The 23,792-nt window shown below is 41.3% G+C and overlaps 1 non-coding gene and 1 pseudogene across 1 annotated transcript; one reads left to right on the forward strand and one right to left on the reverse strand.

The window, feature by feature from the left end:
• Positions 1-514: 514 nt before the first annotated feature.
• Positions 515-7,466, reverse strand: LOC103070335 (glutathione S-transferase P pseudogene; annotated as a pseudogene).
• Positions 7,467-17,699: 10,233 nt separating this feature from the next.
• Positions 17,700-17,772, forward strand: TRNAA-UGC (transfer RNA alanine (anticodon UGC)). Its single transcript has one exon. It is a non-coding gene; the product is annotated as a tRNA-Ala (tRNA).
• The last annotated feature ends 6,020 nt before the right edge of the window (positions 17,773-23,792 follow it).

Consider the following 23,792-nt stretch of genomic DNA (forward strand, 5'->3'; position numbering starts at 1 on the left):
TCTATTCCCCAGGTGATGGCAAATAGTATAACAATGTTTGTGATCAAAGACTCACATTTGAGAAAGTCCTGCTGCGCACTTATAAACACAGATACACACACACACACACACACAGTTTATCTTTGAGGGCCAAAGTTTTGAAAAGAAATCTGGACCAGGGTAGGCAAAGAGCTGGAAAGGATGATAAAATCCTGGAGGGATAATTTACCATTAGGATAGGAGGAGACAGGACAGGTGCGCTGTCTTCTGTATCATAGTCCGAAGGGGAAAAGGGACTTGTTATTGGTTCTGGGTCTGAGAGGGGCCACATGTGGAACAAACTTGGCTTGGGATGAGCTGGTGGCCAGCTTGAGCCCTAAGGAAAAGGTTCTTCAAGTGCATCTGAAAGCTGGTTTCAGTGTGGAGAACCTCTTGGGAATTTGATTGGGCCTGGGGAAAGGGAAGCAGGCAGCTCCCTTTCTTCTTCTGCAGAGAGTGCCACAAGCCCTCACTGTTTCCTGTTGAATGGGGCGATTTACTTGCTGTGCGTGGTGGGAAGGCAGCGTGGCAGGGCCAGGACCCGGAGAGTCCGCAGCCAGTGCAGCGGCTTGTAGCCTGTGAAGGAGATCTGCTTGCCCATAATGCAGTCGGGCTTCCCTGATGCTGGGACAGCAGGGCTCAAAAGGCTTCAGGTGCCCGGGCAGTGCCTTCCCATCGTCCTCCTTGCCCACCTCGGGGTTGGTGTAAATCAGGGTGGCGTATCGGCAGTGGAGGGCCTCCACGCTGTAGTTGCCCGCGTCCACCAGGGCTGCCTCTCGCTGGTCCTTCCCACACAGCCTCAGGGAGCAGCCCAGGTATCGCAGGATGGCACTGGACTGGTACAGGGTGAGGTCTCCGTTCTGGAACTTGGGGAGCTGCCCATACAGTTAGGAGGCCTTGAGTGTGCACTGCAGCTGGGTCTCCTTGGTCACCACCTCCTCCTTCCAGCTCTGGCCCTGGTCAGCCCGCAGCACGTGTGTGACCTTGGCAGACCCTGGAACAGGAAAGTAGACAGTGGTGTGGGGCGTCAGGGTGGTGGCAGAGCTCAGGCCAGTTTGGAGGATCTTTCACAGAGGTTGACATGGAGGAAAGGGACCACTGTGGTCTGCAGTGGAATTAGCATAAATAGCATCAGGCAGCAACCAGAGCAGGACAAGAGGTCTGAACCACATCCCCCTAAACAGCTGGTTTAGAATTGGTACCAATAACTTGGCTGCTAAACTTCTGTGCCACCTCCTTTCAGAGTCTCTCAGGTTTACCACCACCTGCTTCCTGACCAAACCCAGGCCACTCCCTGAACGTCCCTCCCGCATGCCATCACCACCTTCTGTCTTGTGGTTTAATATTGAGAGTTGGCCTAAAATACAACTGGAGTCCATGGGTTTTACCACAAGAGACTTTTTTTTGACCTTGCCAAGTGGCTTGTGGGATCTTATTTCCCCAACCAGGGACTGAACCCGGGCCATGGCAGTGAAAGCACTGAGTCCTAACAACTGGACCACCAGGGAATTCCTCCTTAAGAGTTTTTTCAATGTAAACACCACATCGTGTAACTTGTTGATAAGTAACACTTTTTAAGCACATCAACCATGTTATTCTCACTGTGGAATTTATGGCCCTGAAGAGACTTAACCCTGGAGTTTGCAAAGTCCCCTCAGAACAAATTCTTTAGAGAGAGACTTGCTAACTGCCCTGGGAATTTGCTTTCACAGGAGGCCAAGGGAGCAGGTGCCTGAGCAGCTGGGAGAGTTTCCTGTTTACAGTGTAAACCCTCCATGGTTCACGCTCCTTCAGGGCCAGATTCTGGCCAGACAGTACAAAGATGAGTCATCAAAAAGGAATATAGGAAAAACAAAAGGGGAATGAAGCAATATAAAAGAGGGGAAAGAAATTAAATAGATAAAACCGATAATATCTAAAACAGGACCTATAAGAGACTAAAGAGACAGGAGGTTAGATGGTTAGAGCTAATATTTCCAACTTTAGGAATTAAAAAAATGAAATATTAGGACTTCCCTGGCGGTCCAGTGGTTAAGAATCCGTACTTCCACTGCAGGGGGCATGCTTTTGATCCCTGGTCAGGGAACTAAGATCCCACATGCCACACGGTACAGCTAAAAAAAAAAAAAGAAAAACGAACTATTTTGGGAGGGAATGTTCCAATATCTAATAAAATTTAAACTAGTCATAACTTTTGACCAAGAAAAATACTTCTCAGAATTTATCCTTCAGTAAGTCACATAAATGTATAAAGATAAATGTACAAATGTTAGGGATGACTCCTGCCAAAAGCCTAGAGTTGTTCTTGACTTTTGTCTCCCTCACCATCACCCTTCTGCCCCATTCAATCCATCAGCATATCCCATGAATTCTCTATTCAATATACACCCTGAATCTGACCATTCCTCACTATATTCCTAGGACCTCAGTGAGTCACAGCTCTTCCCAGGAATGGATTCCTACCTGGTCACTCTGCTTTTGTTTTTGCCCTCCAAACAGTCCATTAGCTACTTAGCAGCTAGATTGATCTTGTAAAATCCTAGATAAATTCATATCACATCCCTGCTTAAATCTTTCATGGCTTTCTGTTGCACTCAGAATAAATTGCAAACCCCTTACCAGGATACTAGGGACCTCTCATAGCAGCCATCACTCTCCCATCCTGCTAGCTCCATCCCAACCCCACTGGTCTTCTCTGGGTTCCTTGAACAAGCCAAGTTGGCTCCCATCCCTGGAACTGAGCACCTGCTCTTCTCTCTACCTGGAAAGCACTTCTCCAGATCATGTTGTCTGACCTTCTTATTCTTTAGTTATCTGCTCTAGTTCATCTTCTTGAGGAGATTCCCTCATGACCAACCAAGAATAAAACTTCTCTTGTTATCCCTACCCCCTTTCCAGGTACCCCTTTACTTACCACTTATCTATTTAATTGTTTGCTCTCTTTATTCCCCTTCTACTCACTTACTTTGGGGTTAGGGACATCATCTATTTCACTGCTGCCTCTTTAGCACCTAGAACAAAGCCTGCCACATAACAGGTGTTAGTATTTTTTGAATGAATAAATGCTGGAAATTTTCTTAAGATACATACTTAACTGAAAGAAAAAGCAAGCTTCAAAATATGTACAACACTGCTATATTTAAAATAGATAACCAACAAGGACCTACTGTATAGCACAGGGAGCTCTGCTCAATACTCTGTAATAACCTGAATGGGAAAAGAATTTGAAAAAGAAGATACATGTATATGTATAACTGAATCACTTTGCCGTATACCTGAAACTAACACAACACTGTTAATCAACTATACTCCAATATAAAATAAAAATTTAAAAAATAATATGTACAGTCAAGCCCCATTAATATTAATACAAATATCTTAGTATACATTTGTATTCGTATTATATATAATATTTGAATGAACGCATGGAATTTTTTCAAAATACATTTGTTGTTGAGGTATGACATATAACATTGTGCTAGTTTAAGGTACACGATTTGTTGATCTGATACTTTTATATATTGCAATACAATTACCACCATAGCTTTAGCTAACACCTCTACCACATCACATCACTTCTTTTTCGTAGTGAGAATATTTAAGGTCTAGTCTCTTAGCAACTTAGAAGTATATACGCAGTATTGTTAACTATAATCAGAAGGCTGGGCATTAGATCTCCAGAACTTACTCATCTTTTAATTGCGAGTTTATAACCTTCGACCAACATCTCTCCAATTCCTCTACCCCCAGCTCCTTGTATCTACCATTCTACTCTGTTTCTGCAAGTTCAGCTATTTTAGATTCTCACATATAAGTGAGATTATACAGTGTTTGTCTTTCTCTCTCTGACTTATTTCACTTAGCTTAGTACCTTCAAGGTCTGTCCATGTTGTTGCAAATGGCAGTATTTCTTTCTTTTTCGTGGCTGAATAGTATTCCATTCCAATAAATATATCACGGTATCGTTATCCATTCATCCACTGAGGGACATTTAGGTTGTTTCCATGTCTTGGCTATTGTGAATGATGCTGCAATAAACATGGGAGTGCAGATATCTTTTTTTTTTTTTCTTCTTTGGTCGAGCTGTGCAGCTTGTGGGGTCTCAGTTCCCCGACCAGGGATTAAACCCAGGCCATGGCAGTGAAAGCCTGGAATCCTAACCACTAGGCCACCAGGGAACTCCCAGATATCTTTTTGATATCCTGTTTTATTTCCCGGGATTTATTAACTGAATAAAGGGGAAAGTTTAAAAATGGTGTATAAAGTCAAGTACCATTTATCTTACTACTAATATCAATAAAATATCTTTTTTTTTTTTTTTTTTGCAGTACACGGGCCTCTCACCATTTTGGCGTCTCCCGTTGTGGAGCACAGGCTCCGGACATGCAGGCTCAGCGGCCATGGCTCACGGGCCCAGCCGCTCTGCGGCATGTGGGATCTTCCCGAACCGGGGCACGAACCTGTGTCCCCTGCATCGGCAGGTGGATTCTCAACCACTGCGCCACCAGGGAAGCCCAATAAAATATCTTTTATGTATATGTATATATGCACCCAAATCTAGATGAATATACATCAGTTATTCACAGTGATTATCCCTGCTGAGGGGATTTGGGGATGATGTACATTATACATGTACATTATACATTTCAGTAAAATTTTTATTTTTATATTAACCATAAATTTTTTAATCTGAAAAAAATTTATATTAAAAATAAAAGCAAGTAAAGTTGAAACATTTAGAATGACAATAATGCTGGAAGCCAATGGGATAAAAGGTTAAAATGTGCAAGTTAAGTGATATAAAATTATGATTGTATAGTTTTATATGATTATATGAAATGATGAAATTAAAATACATGGGTAAAAAGTTTCATTAAAGTGCATGTCTCCACTCTGCTCTCTGCCAGGAGCCTGTATGGTATGGACTCAATGATCTGTCCTAAAGTCCTCTGTCACTCTGGTTGGGTTCAGCCAGTGAGGAGTCCCAGTAAGAAAAATGAAGGAAGAGGAAAGCAAGCTAAGTCAGGGTATTTATCCCCCTTCCTCCCTCCCCAAGAAGTCCCATTAAGTTGGCTGTATCCCTCGATGGGAAATCCCCATTTTTCTCAGGGCCACTAACTGTACAGAGTCCTATTCTCTGCGATCCTGGCAGCTATTCCCTCCCCTTACCCTTTCTAGTGGTGAGCCCCAGGTCCTAAATTCACACCTTTGTAAATAAACCCTCCTCGTTACCTGAGTCCATCGGTTTCTTGTTGGGACTCTGGCAGACACTTTTTGGATAAAAATATGCATGTTCCTAAATTGTTCTTCCTATCTCCCATGATCCAGAAATCATCCAGAAAAACATGACTCCTTGTGGCTACATCTCTGGTATTAAAGCCTTCCTTCTCCATCTCGGGGCATGGCAAACTTTTTCCATAAAGGGCAGATAGTAAATATTTTAGGCTTTTTTTTTTTTTTAAATGAAGCATAGTTGATTTACAATGTCATGGTAATTTCAGGTGTACAGCACAGTGATTCAGTTATACATACATATATATCTGTTATTTTTCAGATTCTTTCCCCTTATAGGTTATTACAAAATATTGAGTATAGTTTCCTGTGCTATACGGCAAGTCCTTGTTGGTTATCTATTTTACATATAGTAGTGTGTATATGTTAATCCCATCCTCCTAATCTATCCCTCCCCCCGCTTTCCCCGTTGGTTTGTTTTCTATGTCTGTGGGTCTATTTCTGTTTTGTAAGTTCATTTGTATCTTTTTTTTTTCAGATTCCACATATAAGCAATATCATATGATTAAATATTTTAGGTTCGAGAGGTCTATCCTCTCTGTCGCAGCTACCCTACCAAAGTAGCACCGAAGCAGCCACAGGCAAGAGGTAAATGAATGGCTTGCTGCAGGCATTGAAGGAAGTCTCCTAAGGCATTATCATTCAGTAACATGTTTGCTGTGGGGTTTTGTTAGATACTCTTCATAAAGTCTAGGAGCACATTATTTGTAAGCTCCATTTTACAGATTAGGAAACTGAAAATCATCAGGATTAATAGCTTGCTGTAAGTCTCATAATTATGCAGGGTAGTAGCAGTAATCCTCTGATAACAAATTCTTGGCTCCCATTACTATGCAGAATATCTTTAAACAAGGTATTGTGAAGTCAATATTATTCTAAAGAATGGTAGGTTAGTGAGATTTTTGAGGCTACAGTGTTTGAGGGTTTGTTGGAATCATACTATCTATTGGTAGCCTCAGTACTAGCCAGATGTATCACGGCGGGATTGTATATATTATGACAGTGAGATTCTAGAAAAGAAGTGAGTGTGTAAAGGAAAAAGTGTGACATTTTGGTTGTCTCTCTTACTGGGTTCTTCTGATTTCACAGAGCTGCTAAATTCAGGTTGCCCTATCCTGAAATTAGTTATTGTTATTGTTAACCAGTTCTAGTTATTGTGAACTGGTTTGAATTGAGCTTTCTGTCTTACAACTGAAAACATGCTAATAGAAGCCAGAGCTTCCTGCTCTTTATTGATCTAGAAACCCAAAGAGAATATTTAGCAACCCAAAGCTATTGAATCTCTAATACCACCGTTGTATGCTTATTGTCTCCTAATTTTGCTTTCTGCAATCCTGTAAGCTTTCCAGAAATAGGTGAAAGTGCTTGTTTTGCATACTCAGGAAAACTTATTAAGTATTTTAATTACAAAGGCGTTATTTAAATTGAAATATACTTGAGTACATATATTGTTTGAAAACTATTCATAGAGTAGGGTGAAAGCAGGTTATATAAAATTATACATTTTATCATTACACTCTCTTTTTAAAATTAGTCGTTATTGTTTAAATGGGGACACGCTAACTTTGTTATTTAGGAAATGAATTTGGGAAGGGGAAGATTGACAAGGTTTTTAGTTTGTTTGCAAGCAAAGCAATGGCAATCCTGCTGCGAGAATACTCTTAACTGTTGGCTATTCCAATCAGAAAAAAGTGGGCACTTTGGGGAAAAAAAATTTCCAAATGTTTTTAATGCTTTGTCTAGTCTCTGAAGTTCCCTTTGTTCTCTTGGAATGCCCAAGTCAATGAATTCAGTATTGATTTATTTCAAAGGCCCTGAGGCTTGAAGCTTTGAGAGAGAATGAAAAGAATGAAAGAACGATTTTTCATAGACTGTATTAAGCCTCCAGGCATAGAAAATGTACAAGTGAAAAGCACATCAGAGACATCTTTGCTCCTTGCTAAAGCCTGTGGAAAATAACTCTCTGGCCAGGGTGGAAAGGTATAGTATTGATTACTGAGAAGATTTATAATTGAACCAGGATTTCTTAATTCCACCAAAAGAAACAAACTAATATCATGACTGTTCGGTGCTCCAGTGTCACCTACCCGCAGGTCACACGCTTTGCCACATCCAGTGGTGCAGGTCCTGGCTTGCACATCCAGTAAATAGTTCATGACTAGCTGGCTGGCTACATGGATTAATGGGAGACTGTAAAATTCGTTTAACTATCTTTTTAAAATAATTAATTAATTAATTAATTTTTACTTTTGGCTGCGTTGGGTCTTTGTTGCTCCGTGCAGGCTTTTTCTAGTTGCAGTGAGCGGGCTTCTCATTGCGGTTGCTTCTCTTGTTGCGGAGCATGGGCTCTAGGTGCGTGGGATCAGTAGTTATGGTGCACGGGCCCAGCCGCTCCACGGCATGTGGGATCTTCCCGGACCAGGGCTCGAACCCATGTCCCCTGCACTGGTGGGCGGATTCTTAACCACTGTGCCACCAGGGAAGTCCCCTAATTATCTTTTTGATATAATTTTTACTCCAACATTGCCCACTGGGGCACATTAAATATGTTCATTCTCTGTTTTCAATTACAAAAAATCAGTAGGGTAATAAACAGTAATGAGTTCCAAGAGTGTTTTGTTGCTGCTGTCATTTAACACTTTACTCGATACAATACATCACCTCTCCATAAAGAAAAATGTTGGCAATAGCTGATATAAATAGTAACATCTATCGAGTTCTTACTCTGTGCCAGGCAGGGAGCTATATTCTTCCCATGAAATTTCAGAATTAACCCTCACAACAACTTTCTAGGTAAGTCGTAGTATTTTTCTTGTTTTACTGTTGAGAAAACTGTGTAAATCATGTTGCTCCTTGGGCTATATGAAATATATTTGTTTGCAGAAGGAAAATAAGGACATTAATGATCCTTTTACAAAAAGATTCTTTTGAGTGACAGGATTTCTTCTAGTCTTTTAATGTAACAAATACTCCTAGGTCGTTCAAAACCTTTCAATTATACTAGTTCAGTCTGCATGCTTTTCATTTACAACAATTCTTCAAGAACACACCTCTATACATGAAAAGAGAACTCTAAGTTATTGCCCCGGTGATGATGTTTTTATATTTGAGGGAGAAATAATCACTTGAACAAAAATAAGTTATTACTCCATATTTGTTTAAACCATAACTAGAAAAAAACTTAACTATAAATATGTATATTTAAGATTTTTTATTATGGAAGTTAAACCTCTACACACCTATCATGCAGCTGCAAAAATTAACAAAACTTTCCAAGCTACAAATATGTTTTTGAAATATTGGTACTAAGAGGGGTGATCATGTAATTTATTACCCAAGCTAGGACATTTTGACAGCAAAAGGAGGTGTTATAATAACTCCACCAGGACAACAGGCATAAACCCAGACTGTACTGGGGAGATCATGGCATATGATCACCCTAGAACAAATTCATTTCTGTAATATTTAAAGCATGTAATAGCATACCCATATGTAAGAACATATAGGACAGATAGTTCTGATGTGAAAGAAGACACACAAATCTCTCTTTTTTTTTTTACATCTTTATTGGAGTATAATTGCTTTACAATGGTGTGTTAGTTTCTGTTTTATAACAAAGTGAATCAGTTATACATATACATATATCCCCATATCTCTTCCCTCTTGTGTCTCCCTCCCTCCCACCCTCCCTATCCCACCCATCTAGGTGGTCACAAATCACCAAGATGATCTCCTTGTGCTATGGGGCTGCTTCCCACTAGCTATTTTATGTTTGGTAGTGTATGTATGTCCATGCCACTCTCTCACTTTGTCACAGCTTACCCTTTCCCCTCCCCATATCCTCAAGTCCATTCTCTAGTAGGTCTGTGTCTTTATTCCCGTCTTACCCCTAGGTTCTTCATGACATTTTTTTTTCATAGATTCCATATATATGTGTTAGCATACGGAATTTGTCTTTCTATTTCTGACTTACTTCACTTTGTATGACAGACTCTAGGTCCATCCACCTCACTACAAATAACTCAATTTCATTTCTTTGTATGGCTGAGTAATATTCCATTATATATATGTGCCACATCTTCTTTATCCATTCATCCGATGATGGACACTTAGGTTGTTTCCATCTCCTGGCTATTGTAAATAGAGCTGCAATGAACATTTTGGTACATGACTCTTTTTGAATTATGGTTTTCTCAGGGTATATGCCCAGTAGTGGGATTGCTGGGTCATATGATAGTTCTATTTGTAGTTTTTTAAGGAACGTCCATACTGTTCTCCATAGTGGCTGTACCAATTCTCATTCCCACCAGCAGTGCAAGAGTGTTCCCTTTTCTGCACACCCTCTCCAGCATTTACTGTTTCTAGAATTTTTGATGATGGCCATTCTGACTGGTGTGAGATGATATCTCATTGTAGTTTTGATTTGCATTTCTCTAATGATTAATGATGTTGAGCACTCTTTCATGTGTTTGCTGGCAATCTGTATATCCTCTTTGGAGAAATGTCTATTTAGGTCTTCTGCCCATTCTTGGAATGGGTTGTTTGTTTTTTTGTTATTGAGCTGCATGAGCTGCTTGTAAATTTTGGAGATTAATCCTTTGTCAGTTTCTTCATTTGCAAATATTTTCTCCCATTCTGAGGGTTGTCTTTTGGTCTTCTTTATGGTTTCCTTTGCTGTGCAAAAGCTTTTAAGTTTCATTAGGTTCCATTTGCTTGTGGGGGGTTTTATTTCTATTTCTCTGGGAGGTGGGTCAGAAAGGATCTTGCTGTGATTTATGTCATAGAGTGTTCTGCCTATGTTTTCCTCTAAGAGTTTGATAGTTTCTGGCCTTACATTTAGGTCTTTAATCCGTTTTGAGCTTATTTTTGTGTATGGTGTTAGGGAGTGTTCTAATCTCATACTTTTATATGTACCTGTCCAGTTTTCCCAGCACCACTTATTGAAGAGGCTGTCCTTTCTCCACTGTACATTCCTGCCTCCTTTATCAAATATAAGGTGACCATATGTGCATGGGTTTATCTCTGGGCTTTCTATCCTGTTCCATTGATCTATATTTCTGTTTTTGTGCCAGTACCATACTGTCTTGATTACTGTAGCTTTGTAGTATAGTCTGAAGTCAGAGAGCCTGATTCCTCCAGCTCCTTTTTTCATTCTCAAGATTGCTTTGGCTATTTGGGGTCTTTTGTGTTTCCATACAAATTGTGAAATTTTTTGTTGTAGTTCTGTGAAAAATGCCAGTGGTAGTTTGATACGGATTGCATTGAATCTGTAGATTGCTTTGGGTAGTAGAGTCATTTTCACAATGTTGATTCTTCCAATCCAAGAACATGGTATATCTCTCCATTTGCATCATCTTTAATTTATTCCATCAGTGTCTTATAATTTTCTGCATACAGGTCTTTTGTCTCCTTAGGTAGGTTTATTCCTAGATATTTTATTCTTTTTGTTGCAATGGTAAATGGGAGTGTTTTATTGATTTCACTTTCGGATTTTCCATCATTAGTGTATAGGAATGCCAGAGATTTCTGTGCATTAATTTTGTATCCTGCTACTTTACCAAATTCATTGATTAGCTCTAGTAGTTTTCTGGTAGCATCTTTAGGATTCTCTATGTATAGTATCATGTCATCTGCAAACAGTGACAGCTTTACTTCTTCTTTCCTGATTTGGATTCCTTTTATTTCCTTTTCTTCTCTGATTGCTGTGGCTAAAACTTCCAAAACTATGTTGAATAAAAATGGTGAGAGTGGGCAACCTTGTCTTGTTCCTGATCTTAGTGGAAATGCTTTCAGTTTTTCACCATTGAGGATGATGTTGGCTGTGGGTTTGTCATATATGGCCTTTATTATGTGGAGGAAAGTTCCCTCTATGCCTACTTTCTGCAGGGATTTTATCATAAATGGGTGTTGAATTTTGTCAAAAGCTTTCTCTGCATCTATTGAGATGATCATATGGTTTTTCTCCTTCAATTTGTTAATATGGTTAATCACATTGATAGATTTGCGTATATTGAAGAATCCTTGCATTCCTGGAATAAACCCCACTTGATCATGGTGTATGATCCTTTTAATGTGCTGTTGGATTCTGTTTGCTAGTATTTTGTTGAGGATTTTTGCATCTATGTTCATCAGTGATATTGGCCTGTAGTTTTCTTTCTTTGTGACATCCTTGTCTGGTTTTGGTATCAAGGTGATGGTGGCCTCGTAGAATGAGTTTGGGAGTGTTCCTCCCTCTGCTATATTTTGGAAGAGTTTGAGAAGGATAGGTGTTAGCTCTTCTCTAAATGTTTGATAGAATTCGCCTGTGAAGCCATCTGGTCCTGGGCTTTTGTTTGTTGGAAGATTTTTAATCACAGTTTCAATTTCAGTGTTTGTGATTGGTCTGTTCATATTTTCTATTTCTTCCTGATTCAGTCTTGGCATGTTGTGCATTTCTAAGAATTTGTCCATTTCTTCCAGGTTGTCCATTTTATTGGCATAGAGTTGCTTGTAGTAATCTCTCATGATCTTTTGTATTTCTGCAGTGTCTGTTGTTACTTCTCCTTTTCCATTTCTAATTCTATTGAGTCTTCTTTTTCTTTTCTTGATGTGTCTGGCCAATGGTTTATCAATTTTGTTTATCTTCTCAAAGAACCAGCTTTTAGTTTTATTGATTTTTGCTATCGTTTCCTTCATTTCTTTTTCATTTATTTCTGATCTGATCTTTATGATTTCTTTCCTTCTGCTAACTTTGGTGTTTTTTTGTTCTTCTTTCTTTAGTTGCTTTAGGTGCAAGGTTATGTTGTTTATTCGAGATGTTTCCTGTTTCTTAAGGTAGATTGTATTGCTATAAACTTCCCTTTTAGAACTGCTTTTGCTGCATCCCATAGGTTTTGGGTCGTCGTGTCTCCATTGTCATTTGTTTCTAGGTATTTTTTGATTTCCTCTTTGATTTCTTCAGTGATCACTTCATTATTAAGTAGTGTATTGTTTAGCCTCCATGTATTTGTATTTTTTACAGATCTTTTCCTGTAATTGATATCTATTCTCATAGTGTTGTGGTCAGAAAAGATACATGATACAATTTCAATTTTCTTAAATTTACCAAGGCTTGATTTGTGACCCAAGATATGATCTATCCTGGAGAATGTTCCATGAGCACTTGAGAAAAATGTGTATTCTGTTGTTTTTGGATGGAATGTCCTATAAATATCAATTAAGTCCATCTTGTTTAATGTAACATTTAAAGCTTGTGTTTCCTTATTTATTTTCATTTTGGATGATCTGTCCATTGGTGAAAGTGGGGTGTTAAAGTCCCCTACTATGAATGCGTTACTGTCGATTTCCCATTTTATGGCTGTTACTATTTGCCTTATGTATTGAGGTGCTCCTAAGTTGGGTGAATAAATATTTACCATTGTTATATCTTCTTCTTGGATCGATCCCTTGATCATTATATTATGTAGTGTCCTTCTTTGTCTTTTCTAATAGTCTTTATTTTAAAGTCTATTCTGTCTGATATGAGAATTGCTGTTCCAGCTTTCTTTTGGTTTCCATTTGCATGGAATATCTTTTTCCATCCCCTTACTTTCAGTCTGTATGTGTCTCTAGGTCTGAAGTGGGTCTCTTGTAGACAGCATATATATGGATCTTGTTTTTGTATACATTCAGCCAGTCTGTGTCTTTTGGTGCGAGCATTTAGTCCATTTACATTTAAGGTAATTATCGATATGTATGTTCCTATTCCCATTTTCTTAATTGTTTTGGGTTTGTTATTGTAGGTCTTTTCCTTCTCTTGTGTTTCCTGCCTAGAGAAGTTCCTTTAGCATTTGTTGTAAAGCTGGTTTGGTGGTGCTGAAGTCTCTCAGCTTTTGCTTGTCTGTAAAGGTTTTAATTTCTCCATCAAATCTGAATGAGATCCTTTCCAGGTAGAGTAATCTTGGTTGTAGGTTTTTCTCCTTCATCACTATCAATATGTCCTGCCAGTCCCTTTGGCTTGCAGAGTTTCTGCTGAAAGATCAGCGGTTAACCTTATGGGGATTCCCCTGTGTGTTATTTGTTGTTTTTCCCTTGCTGCTTTTAATATGTTTTCTTTGTATTTAATTTTTGACAGTTTGATTAATGTGTGTCTTGGCGTGTTTCTCCTTGGTTTTATCCTGTATGGGACTCTCTGTGCTTCCTGGACTTGATTAACTATTTCCTTTCCCATATTAGGGAAGTTTTCAACTATAATCTCTTCAAATATTTTCTCAGTCCCTTTCTTTTCCTCTTCTTCTTCTGGAACCCCTATAATTCGAATGTTGGTGCATTTAATGTTGTCCCAGAGGTCTCTGAGACTGTCCTCAGTTCTTTTCATTCTTTTTCCTGCAGTAGTTATTTCCACTATTTTATCTTCCAGGTCACTTATCCATTCTTCTGCCTCATTTATTCTGCTATTGATCCCATCTAGAGTATCTTTAATTTCATTTATTGTGTTGTTCATTGTTGCTTGTTTCATCTTTAGTTCTTCTAGGTCCTTGTTAAATGTTTCTTGCATTTTGTCTATTCTATTTCCAAGATTTTGGATCACCTTTACTATCATTATTCTTAATTCTTTTTCAGGTAAACTGCGTATTTCCTCTTCATTTGTTAGGTCTGGTGGGTTTTTATCTTGCTCCTTCATCTGCTGTGTGTTTTTCTGTCTTCTCATTTTGCTTATCTTACTGTTTTTGGGGGTCTCCTTTTTGAAGGCTGCAGGTTCGTAGTTCCCATTGTTTTTGGTGTCTGTCCCCAGTAGCTAAAGTTGGTTCAGTGTGTTGTGTAGGCTTCCTGGTGGAGGGGACTAGTGCCTGTGTTCCTGTAGATGAGGCTGGATCTTGTCTTTCTGGTGGGCAGGTCCACGTCTGGTGATGTGTTTTGGGGTGTCTGTGAACTTATTATGATTTTAAGCAGCGTCTCTGCTAATGGGTGGGGTTGTGTTCCTGTCTTGCTAGTTGTATGGCATAGGGTGTCCAGCACTGCAGCTTGCTGGTCGTTGAGTGAAGCTGGGTTCTGGTGTTGAGATGGAGATCTCTTGGAGATTTTCGCCGTTTGATATTACGTGGAGCTGGGAGGTCTCATGTGGACCAGTGTCCTGAAGTTGGCTCTCCCACCTCAGAGGCACAGCACTGACTCCTGGCTGCAGCACCAAGAGCCTTTCATCCGCATGGCTCAGAATAAAAGGGAGAAAAAGCAGAAAGAAAGAAAGAAAGAAAAAAGGAAAGAAAGAAAGAAAGAAAGGGAAAGAAAGAGAGAGAGAGGGAGAAAGGAAGGAAGGAAGGAAGGAAGGAAGGAAGGGAGCGATAAAGGATAAAATAAAATAAAGTTATTAAAATAAAAAATAATTATTAAGAAAAAAAATTTTTAAGAAAAGAAAACGGACAGATAGAACCCTAGGAAAAATGGTGAAAGCAAAGCTATAACAGACTAAATCTCACACAGAAGCATACACATACACACTCACAAAAAGACGAAAAGGGGAAAAATAATAAATCTTGCTCTCAAAGTCCACCTCCTCAATTTGGGATGATTTGTTGTCTATTCAGGTATTCCACAAATGCAGGGTACCTCAAGTTGATTGTGGAGATTTAATCCGCTGCTCCTGAGGCTGCTGGGAGAAATTTCCCTTTCTCCTTGTTCGCACAGCTCCTGGGGTTCAGCTTTGGATTTGGCCTTGCCTCTGTGTGTAGGTCGCCGGAGGGTGTCTCTTCTTCGCTCAGACAGGACGGGGTTAAAGGAGCCGCTGATTCGCGGGCTCTGGCTCACTCAGGCCGGGTGGAGGGAGGGGCACGGAGTGCGGGGCGGGCCTGCGGCGGTAGAGGCCAGCGTGACGTTGCACCAGCCTGAGGTGCGCCGTGCGTTTTCCCGGGGAAGTTGTCCCTGGATCCCGGGACCCTGGCAGTGGTGGGCTGCACAGGTTCCCCGGAAGGGAAGTGTGGATAGTGACCTGTGCTCGCCCACAGGCTTCTTGGTGGCGGCAGCAGCAGCCTTAGCGTCTCATGCCCGTCTCTGGGGTCCGCGCTTTTAGCCGAAGCTCGCGCCCGTCTCTGGAGCTCCTTTAAGCAGCGCTTTCAATCCCCTGTCCTCACGCACCAGGAAACAAAGAAGGAAGAAAAAGTCTCTTGCCTCTTTGGCAGCTCCAGACCTTTTCCCGGACTCCCTCCCAGCTAGCCGTGGTGCACTAACCCCCTGCAGGCTGTGTTCACGCTGCCAACCCCAGTCCTCTCCCTGCGCTCCGACCAAAAGCCCAAACCTCAGCTCCCAGCCTCGCCTGTGCCGGCGGGTGAGCAGACAAGCTTCTCAGGCTGGTGCGTGCCAGTCAGTACCGATCCTCTGTGCGGGAATCTCCCCGCTTTTCCCTCTGCACCCTTGTTACTGCACTGTCCTCCGTGGCTCTGAAGCTTCCCTCCTCCGCCACCCGCAGTCTCCGCCCGCAAAGGGGCTTCCTAGTGTGTGGAAACCTTTCCTCCTTCATGGCTCCCTCCCACTGGTGCGGGTCCCGTCCCTATTCTTTTGTCTCTGTTTATTCTTTTTTCTTTTGCCCTACCCAGGTACGTGGGGAGTTTCTTGCCTTTTGGGAGGTCTGAGGTCTTCTGCCAGCGTTCAGTAGGTGTTCTGTAGGAGTTGTTCCACGTGTAGATGTATTTCTGGTGTATCTGTGGGGAGGAAGGTGATCTCTGCGTCTTACTCTTCTGCCATCTTCGCCCCTCCACACATCTCTTACTAAATAGTTTTCTATATTCATTGTTGTTATGGACTGAATGTGTTCTCCAAAAATTTATATGTTGAACCCCTAACCACCACCCCCTTCCAATGTAACGGTACTTGGAAGTGGGGCCTTTGGGAGGTCGTTAGGTCATGAGGGTGAAGCCCTTATGATGGGATTAGTGTCCTTATAAGAAGAGAAAAATACAGCTCCCCAACACCTGTCTCTCTCTCTTTCTCTCTCTGCCATAGGAGGACACAGAAAGAAGACAGCCATCTGTAAATCAGGAAGTAGGCCTTCATGAGGGACCAAATGGGCCAGCACCTTGATCTTGGACTTCCCAGCCTCCAGATCTGTGAGAAATACATGTCTGTACTTTAAGCCACTCAGCCTGAAATATTTTGTTACAGTAGCCAGAGGAACCTAAGTCAGTCATGTTGAATAGGATTTTATGGGGTTTTCTATTCTGTGGAAGAATTAAATAAAACATATATTTACTTTTTTTTTTTTTTTTTTTTGCGGTACGTGAGCCTCTCACTGCTGTGGCCTCTCCCGTTGCGGAGTGCAAGCTCCGGACACACAGGCTCGGAGGCCATGGCTCACGGGCCCAGCCGCTCCGCAGCATGTGGGATCTTCCTGGACCGGGGCACGAACCCATGTCCCCTGCATCTGCAGGCGAACTCTCAACCACTGTGCCACCAGCTAAGCCCCGTATATTTACTTTTAAGAGCTTGAACTTGGCAGTAAATCTACTACTATAATCTAGTGGCAATCTAATAATTCTAGCTCTAGCCCAGCATTTAGAGTTCATGGGAGGAGACAAACCTACACGTGTGACAGCTGCCTGCCACCTGCTAGCTGAACGTGTTCCCTAGCCTCTCAGAGATCCCTTTTCTTCCTTCACCACATAAAATGGAGATAATAATAGGATTTATTTCAGAGGGTTGTTGTGAGGACAAATGGGTAATGTGGGCAGAGCACATAGCATGTCACCTGACACCTATGAAAGTTCAGTGAAGGGGACCGTTTCTTTCCTTCCTTCTTCTCCTGTTTTCTCCCCACTCAGGCTTCTCTGGGGCCCAGGCGGCGGCAGCAGGGGCCTGGGTTGGCGACTTTACAAGGAGCTGTAGTGGAGGAACAGGAACTGCTCCAGGGCCAAGACGCTCACCTAAGATGCTCGCCAGTTACTGGGACAGGTCATTTCTTGTCCTCAGTCAGAGGGACTTCAAAGTGTCCTCACATGACGACTTAAAACCACAACCCTATTTATAATCAAAGACTGGTGAGGCCTGAATGTATCACTTACAAGTAAAACTGGGATTTTATTCACCTCAGAAAGTTGATATAAAGAGTGGATCGAAAAACTTATGTACAGGGTCTAGGGCAGTTTGGCCCACTGTAGACCTCAAAATGGTGGTTACCTTACGATTTTACTTCTAGAAAACTTCCTGAGGAGACAAAATGATGGAAAACAGTCATGCTGAAGGTTCTTTCTCTGCCGCAGAGGAGGAGACAAGCCCCCATGCCCCTCACCAGCCCTTGGAAGATTCCTCCTAATGGCTAACCTGTTTGTGAGTCAGCTCAGAGGACCAGGTCAATATTTAGATTGAAAAGCTCTCGCTCCTGACTAAATGTCAACAAACCTAATAGCAAAAATGTTTTTTCAAAAAATTCTCCTTCAGGGACTTCCCTGGCAGTCCAATGGTTAGGACTCTGCACTTGCATTGCAGGGGGCACAGGTTCAATCCCTGGCTGGGGAACTAAGATCCCACAAGCCATGCAGCATGGCCAAAAATCCTCCACCCCCCCAAAACAAAAAAAACTTCTCCTGTGAAAACTTTATTCATTATTAAATTTCCATAGCTTATGATTTTTGCCCGTAAAAAAAACAAAACAAAAACTCAGAAAATACCTAACACATATTTCATTTTGGGCAGTGATGCATGTGAGAAAAATGATACTGCTTTGTTCTTCACTCATTGTGTTTATGGGACTAAAGAGAAGAGTGCTTTATAAGCCATAAGTGTGCTGCTGCCCGGTTGCTGGTACTTACATAAATAAAGATAAATCTTCTCAAAGGAAATTAAGTGAAGCTGGTGGTCCATTAGCTAATGCTCCTAGAACACTTCATTCTACTCATATAGAAAAGAGACTGAAAGATAGACGTTTAAGATCTGGCAAGATGCAGGAGGTAATCATCAAAAGTAAAACTGCTTGTTATCTCACTTCTCTATTTTTCGGTAGACAATATTTTACTACTGAATTCTATGAAGAGCTGAGCAAAAATTTTACCAGACATAAATACCTTAATTGAATTGTGCATATAGAATTGCAGTGTGGAATGTAGATAACCAGAAGGCTAGTGGTGGAGTTGGAATTAGGACATTACTTCTTTTCAAAACCACAGACATGGACAAACTGGAGAAGGAAAGCCACAGAGTGAAGCTTCAGATTCTACCAGATGAACAAATAATGACCTCATTATTTGTACTGAACACAGATGGAGTACTTCCTCTTTTTCACATAGGGCTTTCCCTGACCCCTCCCACCTCTGAGACAGAGTGTTTTTCAAATCCCCCCAAAGTAGTGAGAGAGCAAAAATGGGGTAGCGCACTGACATTGACAGGAGCCCACGGGGCTTCTGGGAGCTCAGTTTCTCTCCCTGGTCCGAGGTTCAGTTTCTTGTCTCGCCGAGTGACACATGGTTTCAGAGCCCCAGGCCAAAGGCACATTTTCACCCACATCTGCATGTATGTCATGCACTTTCAGATTTGCACGTGCAATCTGAACAGTCCAGAGACTGGCATGGGAGCTGTGATTCGAGTTGTTCTCCAAAGGTCAAAAGCCACTCAGCCAGCTTAGCACTCAGCCAGCAGCCCAAGCAAGGCAGGGTCCTTTCCTCCCTCTCTCCCTCTCTTTTTCCTCTCCCTTCCTCCCTTCTTTCCTTCCTGCCCTCCTTTCAAAACTACTCTCATCCTAACATTAGGAGCCAGAGACCAGCCTGAGAGATGTCAGGAACTTGCATCAGCAGTGACAAATAGGTGTCCAGTATCCAGGACAACAGTCCTAGGACCTCGGCAATCCAATCCTAGTGAAGTGTTTTTACCAATTTCTAAATGAGTTATTTTCTTGAGCAAATATTTGAGTTATATCCATGGCAGTTATCATTGCTTGAATTCCTATAAGTAGGGTTAAACTCCACATTTAAAAAAATTTCAAGCAAATATTCAACCTCAATCAATACTTTCACTGAAGCAGTTTTAATTAAGAGAGTAACTGAGGGCTTTCCTGGTGGCGCAGTGGTTAAAAATCCTGCTAATGCAGGGGACCCAGGTTCTAGCCACGGAGCAACTAAGCCCGCGTGCCACAACTACTGAAGCACGCATGCCTAGAGCCTGTGCTCCACAAGAGAAGCCACCACAATGAAAAGCCCGCTCACTGCAACGAAGAGTAGACCCCGCTCGCCGCAACTAGAGAAAGCCGGCGCGCAGCAACCGAGACCCAACTCAGCCATAAATAAATAAATAAAAAGGAATGGAACATTTCACTAAACTGGGTAAGATTAAAAAAGAAAAAAAGAGAGTAACTGAGGTAAGTCACAAACTCGATTACAAACGACCCACAAGACAATTCCAAATTAATGAATGTGCTAATTGTGCTTCCCAGTTTGTGCAGCGATCCCCTCTGGTCTTCAGTTTGACACATATACTTTTGTACTTTTATGCTGTTTGTCTTGGAAATTCCCCCAGGGACACTGAATTGGGTCTTTGTTGAATTCTGTGTAACAACTGATATAATGCCAACTAGATACTAAATTTATCTTTTAAGTGATCAGTTTGATGGTACATAGTAAATATGGCTGTTGGACGCAAGACAATGCACAAAATAAATTCCTGTCTGATTCTTATTGATTGTGTCACCACCACAATCCATGTAATAACCACGCCCACAATGAAACACATCAGTTCATATCAAATGGCAGCATTGCTTCTGGGTATGCAATAGTGGGTGGAGGTTGCCATCGAGACTCAGAACTTGGGTTCTGGTTCACAAAGTGCATCACCTGAGAAGCCTCAACTCCCTCATGTGTTAACTAGGCATGCGCAGATGCAGAACGATGACTCCTGGAAGATGCCCACGTTCTAGTCCCTGAAAATTGTCAACATGTTCCCTAGCGTGGCAAACAGGATTTTTCAGTTGTGATTAAGGATCTTGAGATGGGGAGTGTATCCTGGATTATCCAGGTGAGTGCAATGTAATCACAAAGGTCCTTATCCAGGAAAGAGGGAGGCAGGAAAGTGAGAGGTGATGTGAGAAGCAGAGGTCAGAATGATGCCATGAGCCAAGGAAGGTGAGTGTTCTCTAGAAGCTGGAAAAGGCAAGGAAATGGATACTCACTAAAGTCTCCTGAAGGAATGCAGCCCTGCAGACCTATTTTAAATTTCTTTTTTAAAAAAATATTTACTTATTTATCTGGTTGAGCCAGGTCTTAGTTGTGGCAGGCGGTCTCCTTAGTTGCAGCTCATGGGCTCCTTAGTTGCTGCAGGTGGGCTCCTTATTGTGGCATGCGAACTCTTAGTTACGGCATGCATGTGGGATCTAGTTCCCTGACCAGGGATAGAACCCAGGCCCCCTGCATTGGGAGTTCAGAGTCCTATCCACTGCACCACCAGGGAGGTCCCCCATTTTAGGTTTCTGATTTCCAGAACCATGAGAAAATAGGTTTGTGTTGCTTTAAGCCACTAAATTTATGGGTGTTTGTTACAGTAACAATAAGAAACTAACACAGGGTTATATAAGGATTAAATGGAAACTGTTATGTAAAGATTTAACATGGTGCCTGATACATAGAAAGAGTGGAATAAATGCTGTTATCGATCTATAAAGCATCACCTATAACCCCCTTGAGCTCTTCCAAATCTCCCTACAACATGTAAAGAAAAAAAAAAGATAAAGTATTTAAGAGCAGAAGGAGGAAGCTAGAATTTATTGAGCTAGGCACTTTCCATGATGGAATGCTCACAACAAACTTGGGAAGTGGGGCTTCCTAAACTCAGAGAGGTTAAGTAACCTGCCCACCATCACACAGCTAGTAAGACATTAAATCCAGATCCAAATCCCTGTCTGTCGGAATTAAAAGTTCTGGCCTTCCTTCAGATTTTATAGTAGAAAGTGTAGTGAAATATCTATCTTGAAACACTTTAGTCTTTTAAGAAGATATCTTAATATATCTTCATTATCAAATTATCATTTTGTACAGAATTCTGTCCCAAGTTCATAATACAGTGGTATGGTGACTGCCACTTTGCCAGCTCTGCAGTAGTGTAGTAATAAGAGTGATAGTAGGGCTTCCCTGGTGGCGCAGTGGTTGAGAGTCTGCCTACCGATGCAGGGGACACGGGTTTGTGCCCCGGTCCAGGATGATCCCACATGCCACGGAGCAGCTGGGCCCGTGAGCCATGGCCGCTGAGCCTGCGCATCCGGAGCCTGTGCTCCGCAACAGGAGAGGCCACAACAGTGAGAGGCCCGCGTACTGCAAAAAAAAAAAAAAAAAAAAAAAAAAAAGATTGATAGTGGCAGCACTAATTAATAATTCATTTATTATATTTGTAAAGCACTTTTACAGCTTAAAAATATATAAACACTTTTTAAATATATGTCTTGATTCTTCCAGGAGCCTCATGACTCTTGGTGGGTGCAATGTAATCACTGGGTCTTTATACTGGGGTGGGGCATAGGGGCAGGGGAGTCTAACGACCCCTGGAAGGCAAGTTTTACCATTCCCTTCTGCTGATAAGGACGCTGAGGGGATCACAAGCTGCTTTGCCTGAGGCACGTGTCTAAATGACATGCCAGAAATGAGTCTCCTGATTCAAAATTTCACAAAATTTCTATTACATTGATCTTTGGGACTGTCCTTCCCATCATGGTCGGAAAAGTGATTTGCAAATGACTTCCAGCAGAGCACCTAAGCTGTGGTCAGCTGGCAAGTCTGCATTTAGTCAGATGATTCCGGAAACAGTGTGCTGAGCCCTGGAGTTATTTTGAGGTCAAAAGCCAGCTCTTCTTATGCTGCATATTAGACTTCCACGGAGGGAATTAGAGATTGCTTCTAAGGGGCTTGGAGTCAAGTTTTACTGAAGGTCATTGTGTTTCATAGCCTGCTCAAACTCTGTATTCTGTGTAATAGCTGTAAACTCTTCACATGGTTATGGTTGGCTGTTATATTTTATTTTTAGTTGCAATGGTGTAAAAGAGAAAATAAACCATATTTCTCTTTGAAGCTCTTTTGTACAAACATAGTAGTTTCTCTTCTCTCTCCAAGTTTGGTAGCCTGTATTCACTTGTTTCCAGGAATTTTACTTTATACAATATAAATTAATTCCCACAGCCTTTAGATAATTACACCTTAGACAATTCCCTTCCTTCGTAATTATTCTCCAGTTCCCAATCCTTTTCCGAGGACATAAATATACTTAGTACTCCCCTCACTTTTCATGTAAGTGTACATGTTTTTCTAAAATGTGCATGAATTGTTCAGAGAACTCCTAATTTTGCATTCACTTGTTTATGATCGCAAGTGTTATTTTATGGTCCCGCAGACGTTTCTTGTATGTTTAAATCTTTTTTTTTTTAATAAAAAAACTGTTTTGAAATTCAAAACTCATTGAATTTTATGTTTGGTTTTATTATGAAAAAATAGTCATCCTCTCCTATTTATATGCTGTGCATTCATTATTACAAGCTATGTTTGTCAGCATTCTTGTTAGAAATTTGAATAAATTGATAATTAAAATAGTAGAAGGGGACAAATGATTTTTTATCACACACACATTTTAGCTAGTCACAGTGATATATGCTATTAGTGACGTATATTATAAGCATGCTACTGTACTTTGTTCATTCTAAGACATATTTTATATTTTACCATCTCTGAGATTGAGATGTGTCTTACAATCAATTAAATCATAGTTTAATTACGAGCGCTTTTTTTTTCTTGGCAGTATGATGTAAAATTAGGCTGTATCTTCAATTTGGTAGTGTGTTAGATTCAACTAATACAATATATACCAACACTATTCTATATGCTTTATGAATTCTCCAATTTAATCCTCTAAGCAATCCCTTGATACATGTATCCTCCACAGTTCACGGAAGAAGAAAATAGATTAAGGAAGCTGCCCTCATTTCTTATGAGCTACACCATAGTCTGAGGCATGCTGATAACAGCTAGCTCTCGCAGCAGTGGGGGGAAGCTTTGATGTGTAGCAGTTGCTCATTTCCATGGTGTAAGTACTCTCTGTATGGCCCACTTAGCTACTAACAGGAAGTCACTGAACATAGAATTGGGAAAATATGCACAAAATTGGCTCTTGTGAGCAGGCGTGAGCTGATTTCAGTGCACCATTTATGTTATGTGTTCTTCCTAGGAACCTTTTCCTAGTCCATGTCTTTAATACTACTTGTAGGCCAAACACCACAATAGCGCACTCTCTTTTGGTCATCTCCATGTGGACATCCAATTCAATAGATAAATAATACCTTTCTTACCACTGACAATCTCCATGAGAATCGTTACTGAATGCAGGAGAAGGAATAATGGTTAAGACTTTATCCTGGGCTTCCCTGGTGGCGCAGTGGTTGAGAGTCCGCCTGCCGATGCAGGGGACACGGGTTCGTGCCCCGGTCCAGGAAGATCCCACATGCCGCGGAGCGGCTGGGCCCGTGAGCCATGGCCGCTGAGCCTGCGCGTCCGGAGCCTGTGCTCCGCAACGGGAGA

This window comes from Lipotes vexillifer, unplaced genomic scaffold (genome assembly GCF_000442215.2).
Source record: "Lipotes vexillifer unplaced genomic scaffold, Lipotes_vexillifer_v1.1 scaffold1969, whole genome shotgun sequence".
Taxonomy (NCBI): domain Eukaryota; kingdom Metazoa; phylum Chordata; class Mammalia; order Artiodactyla; family Lipotidae; genus Lipotes; species Lipotes vexillifer.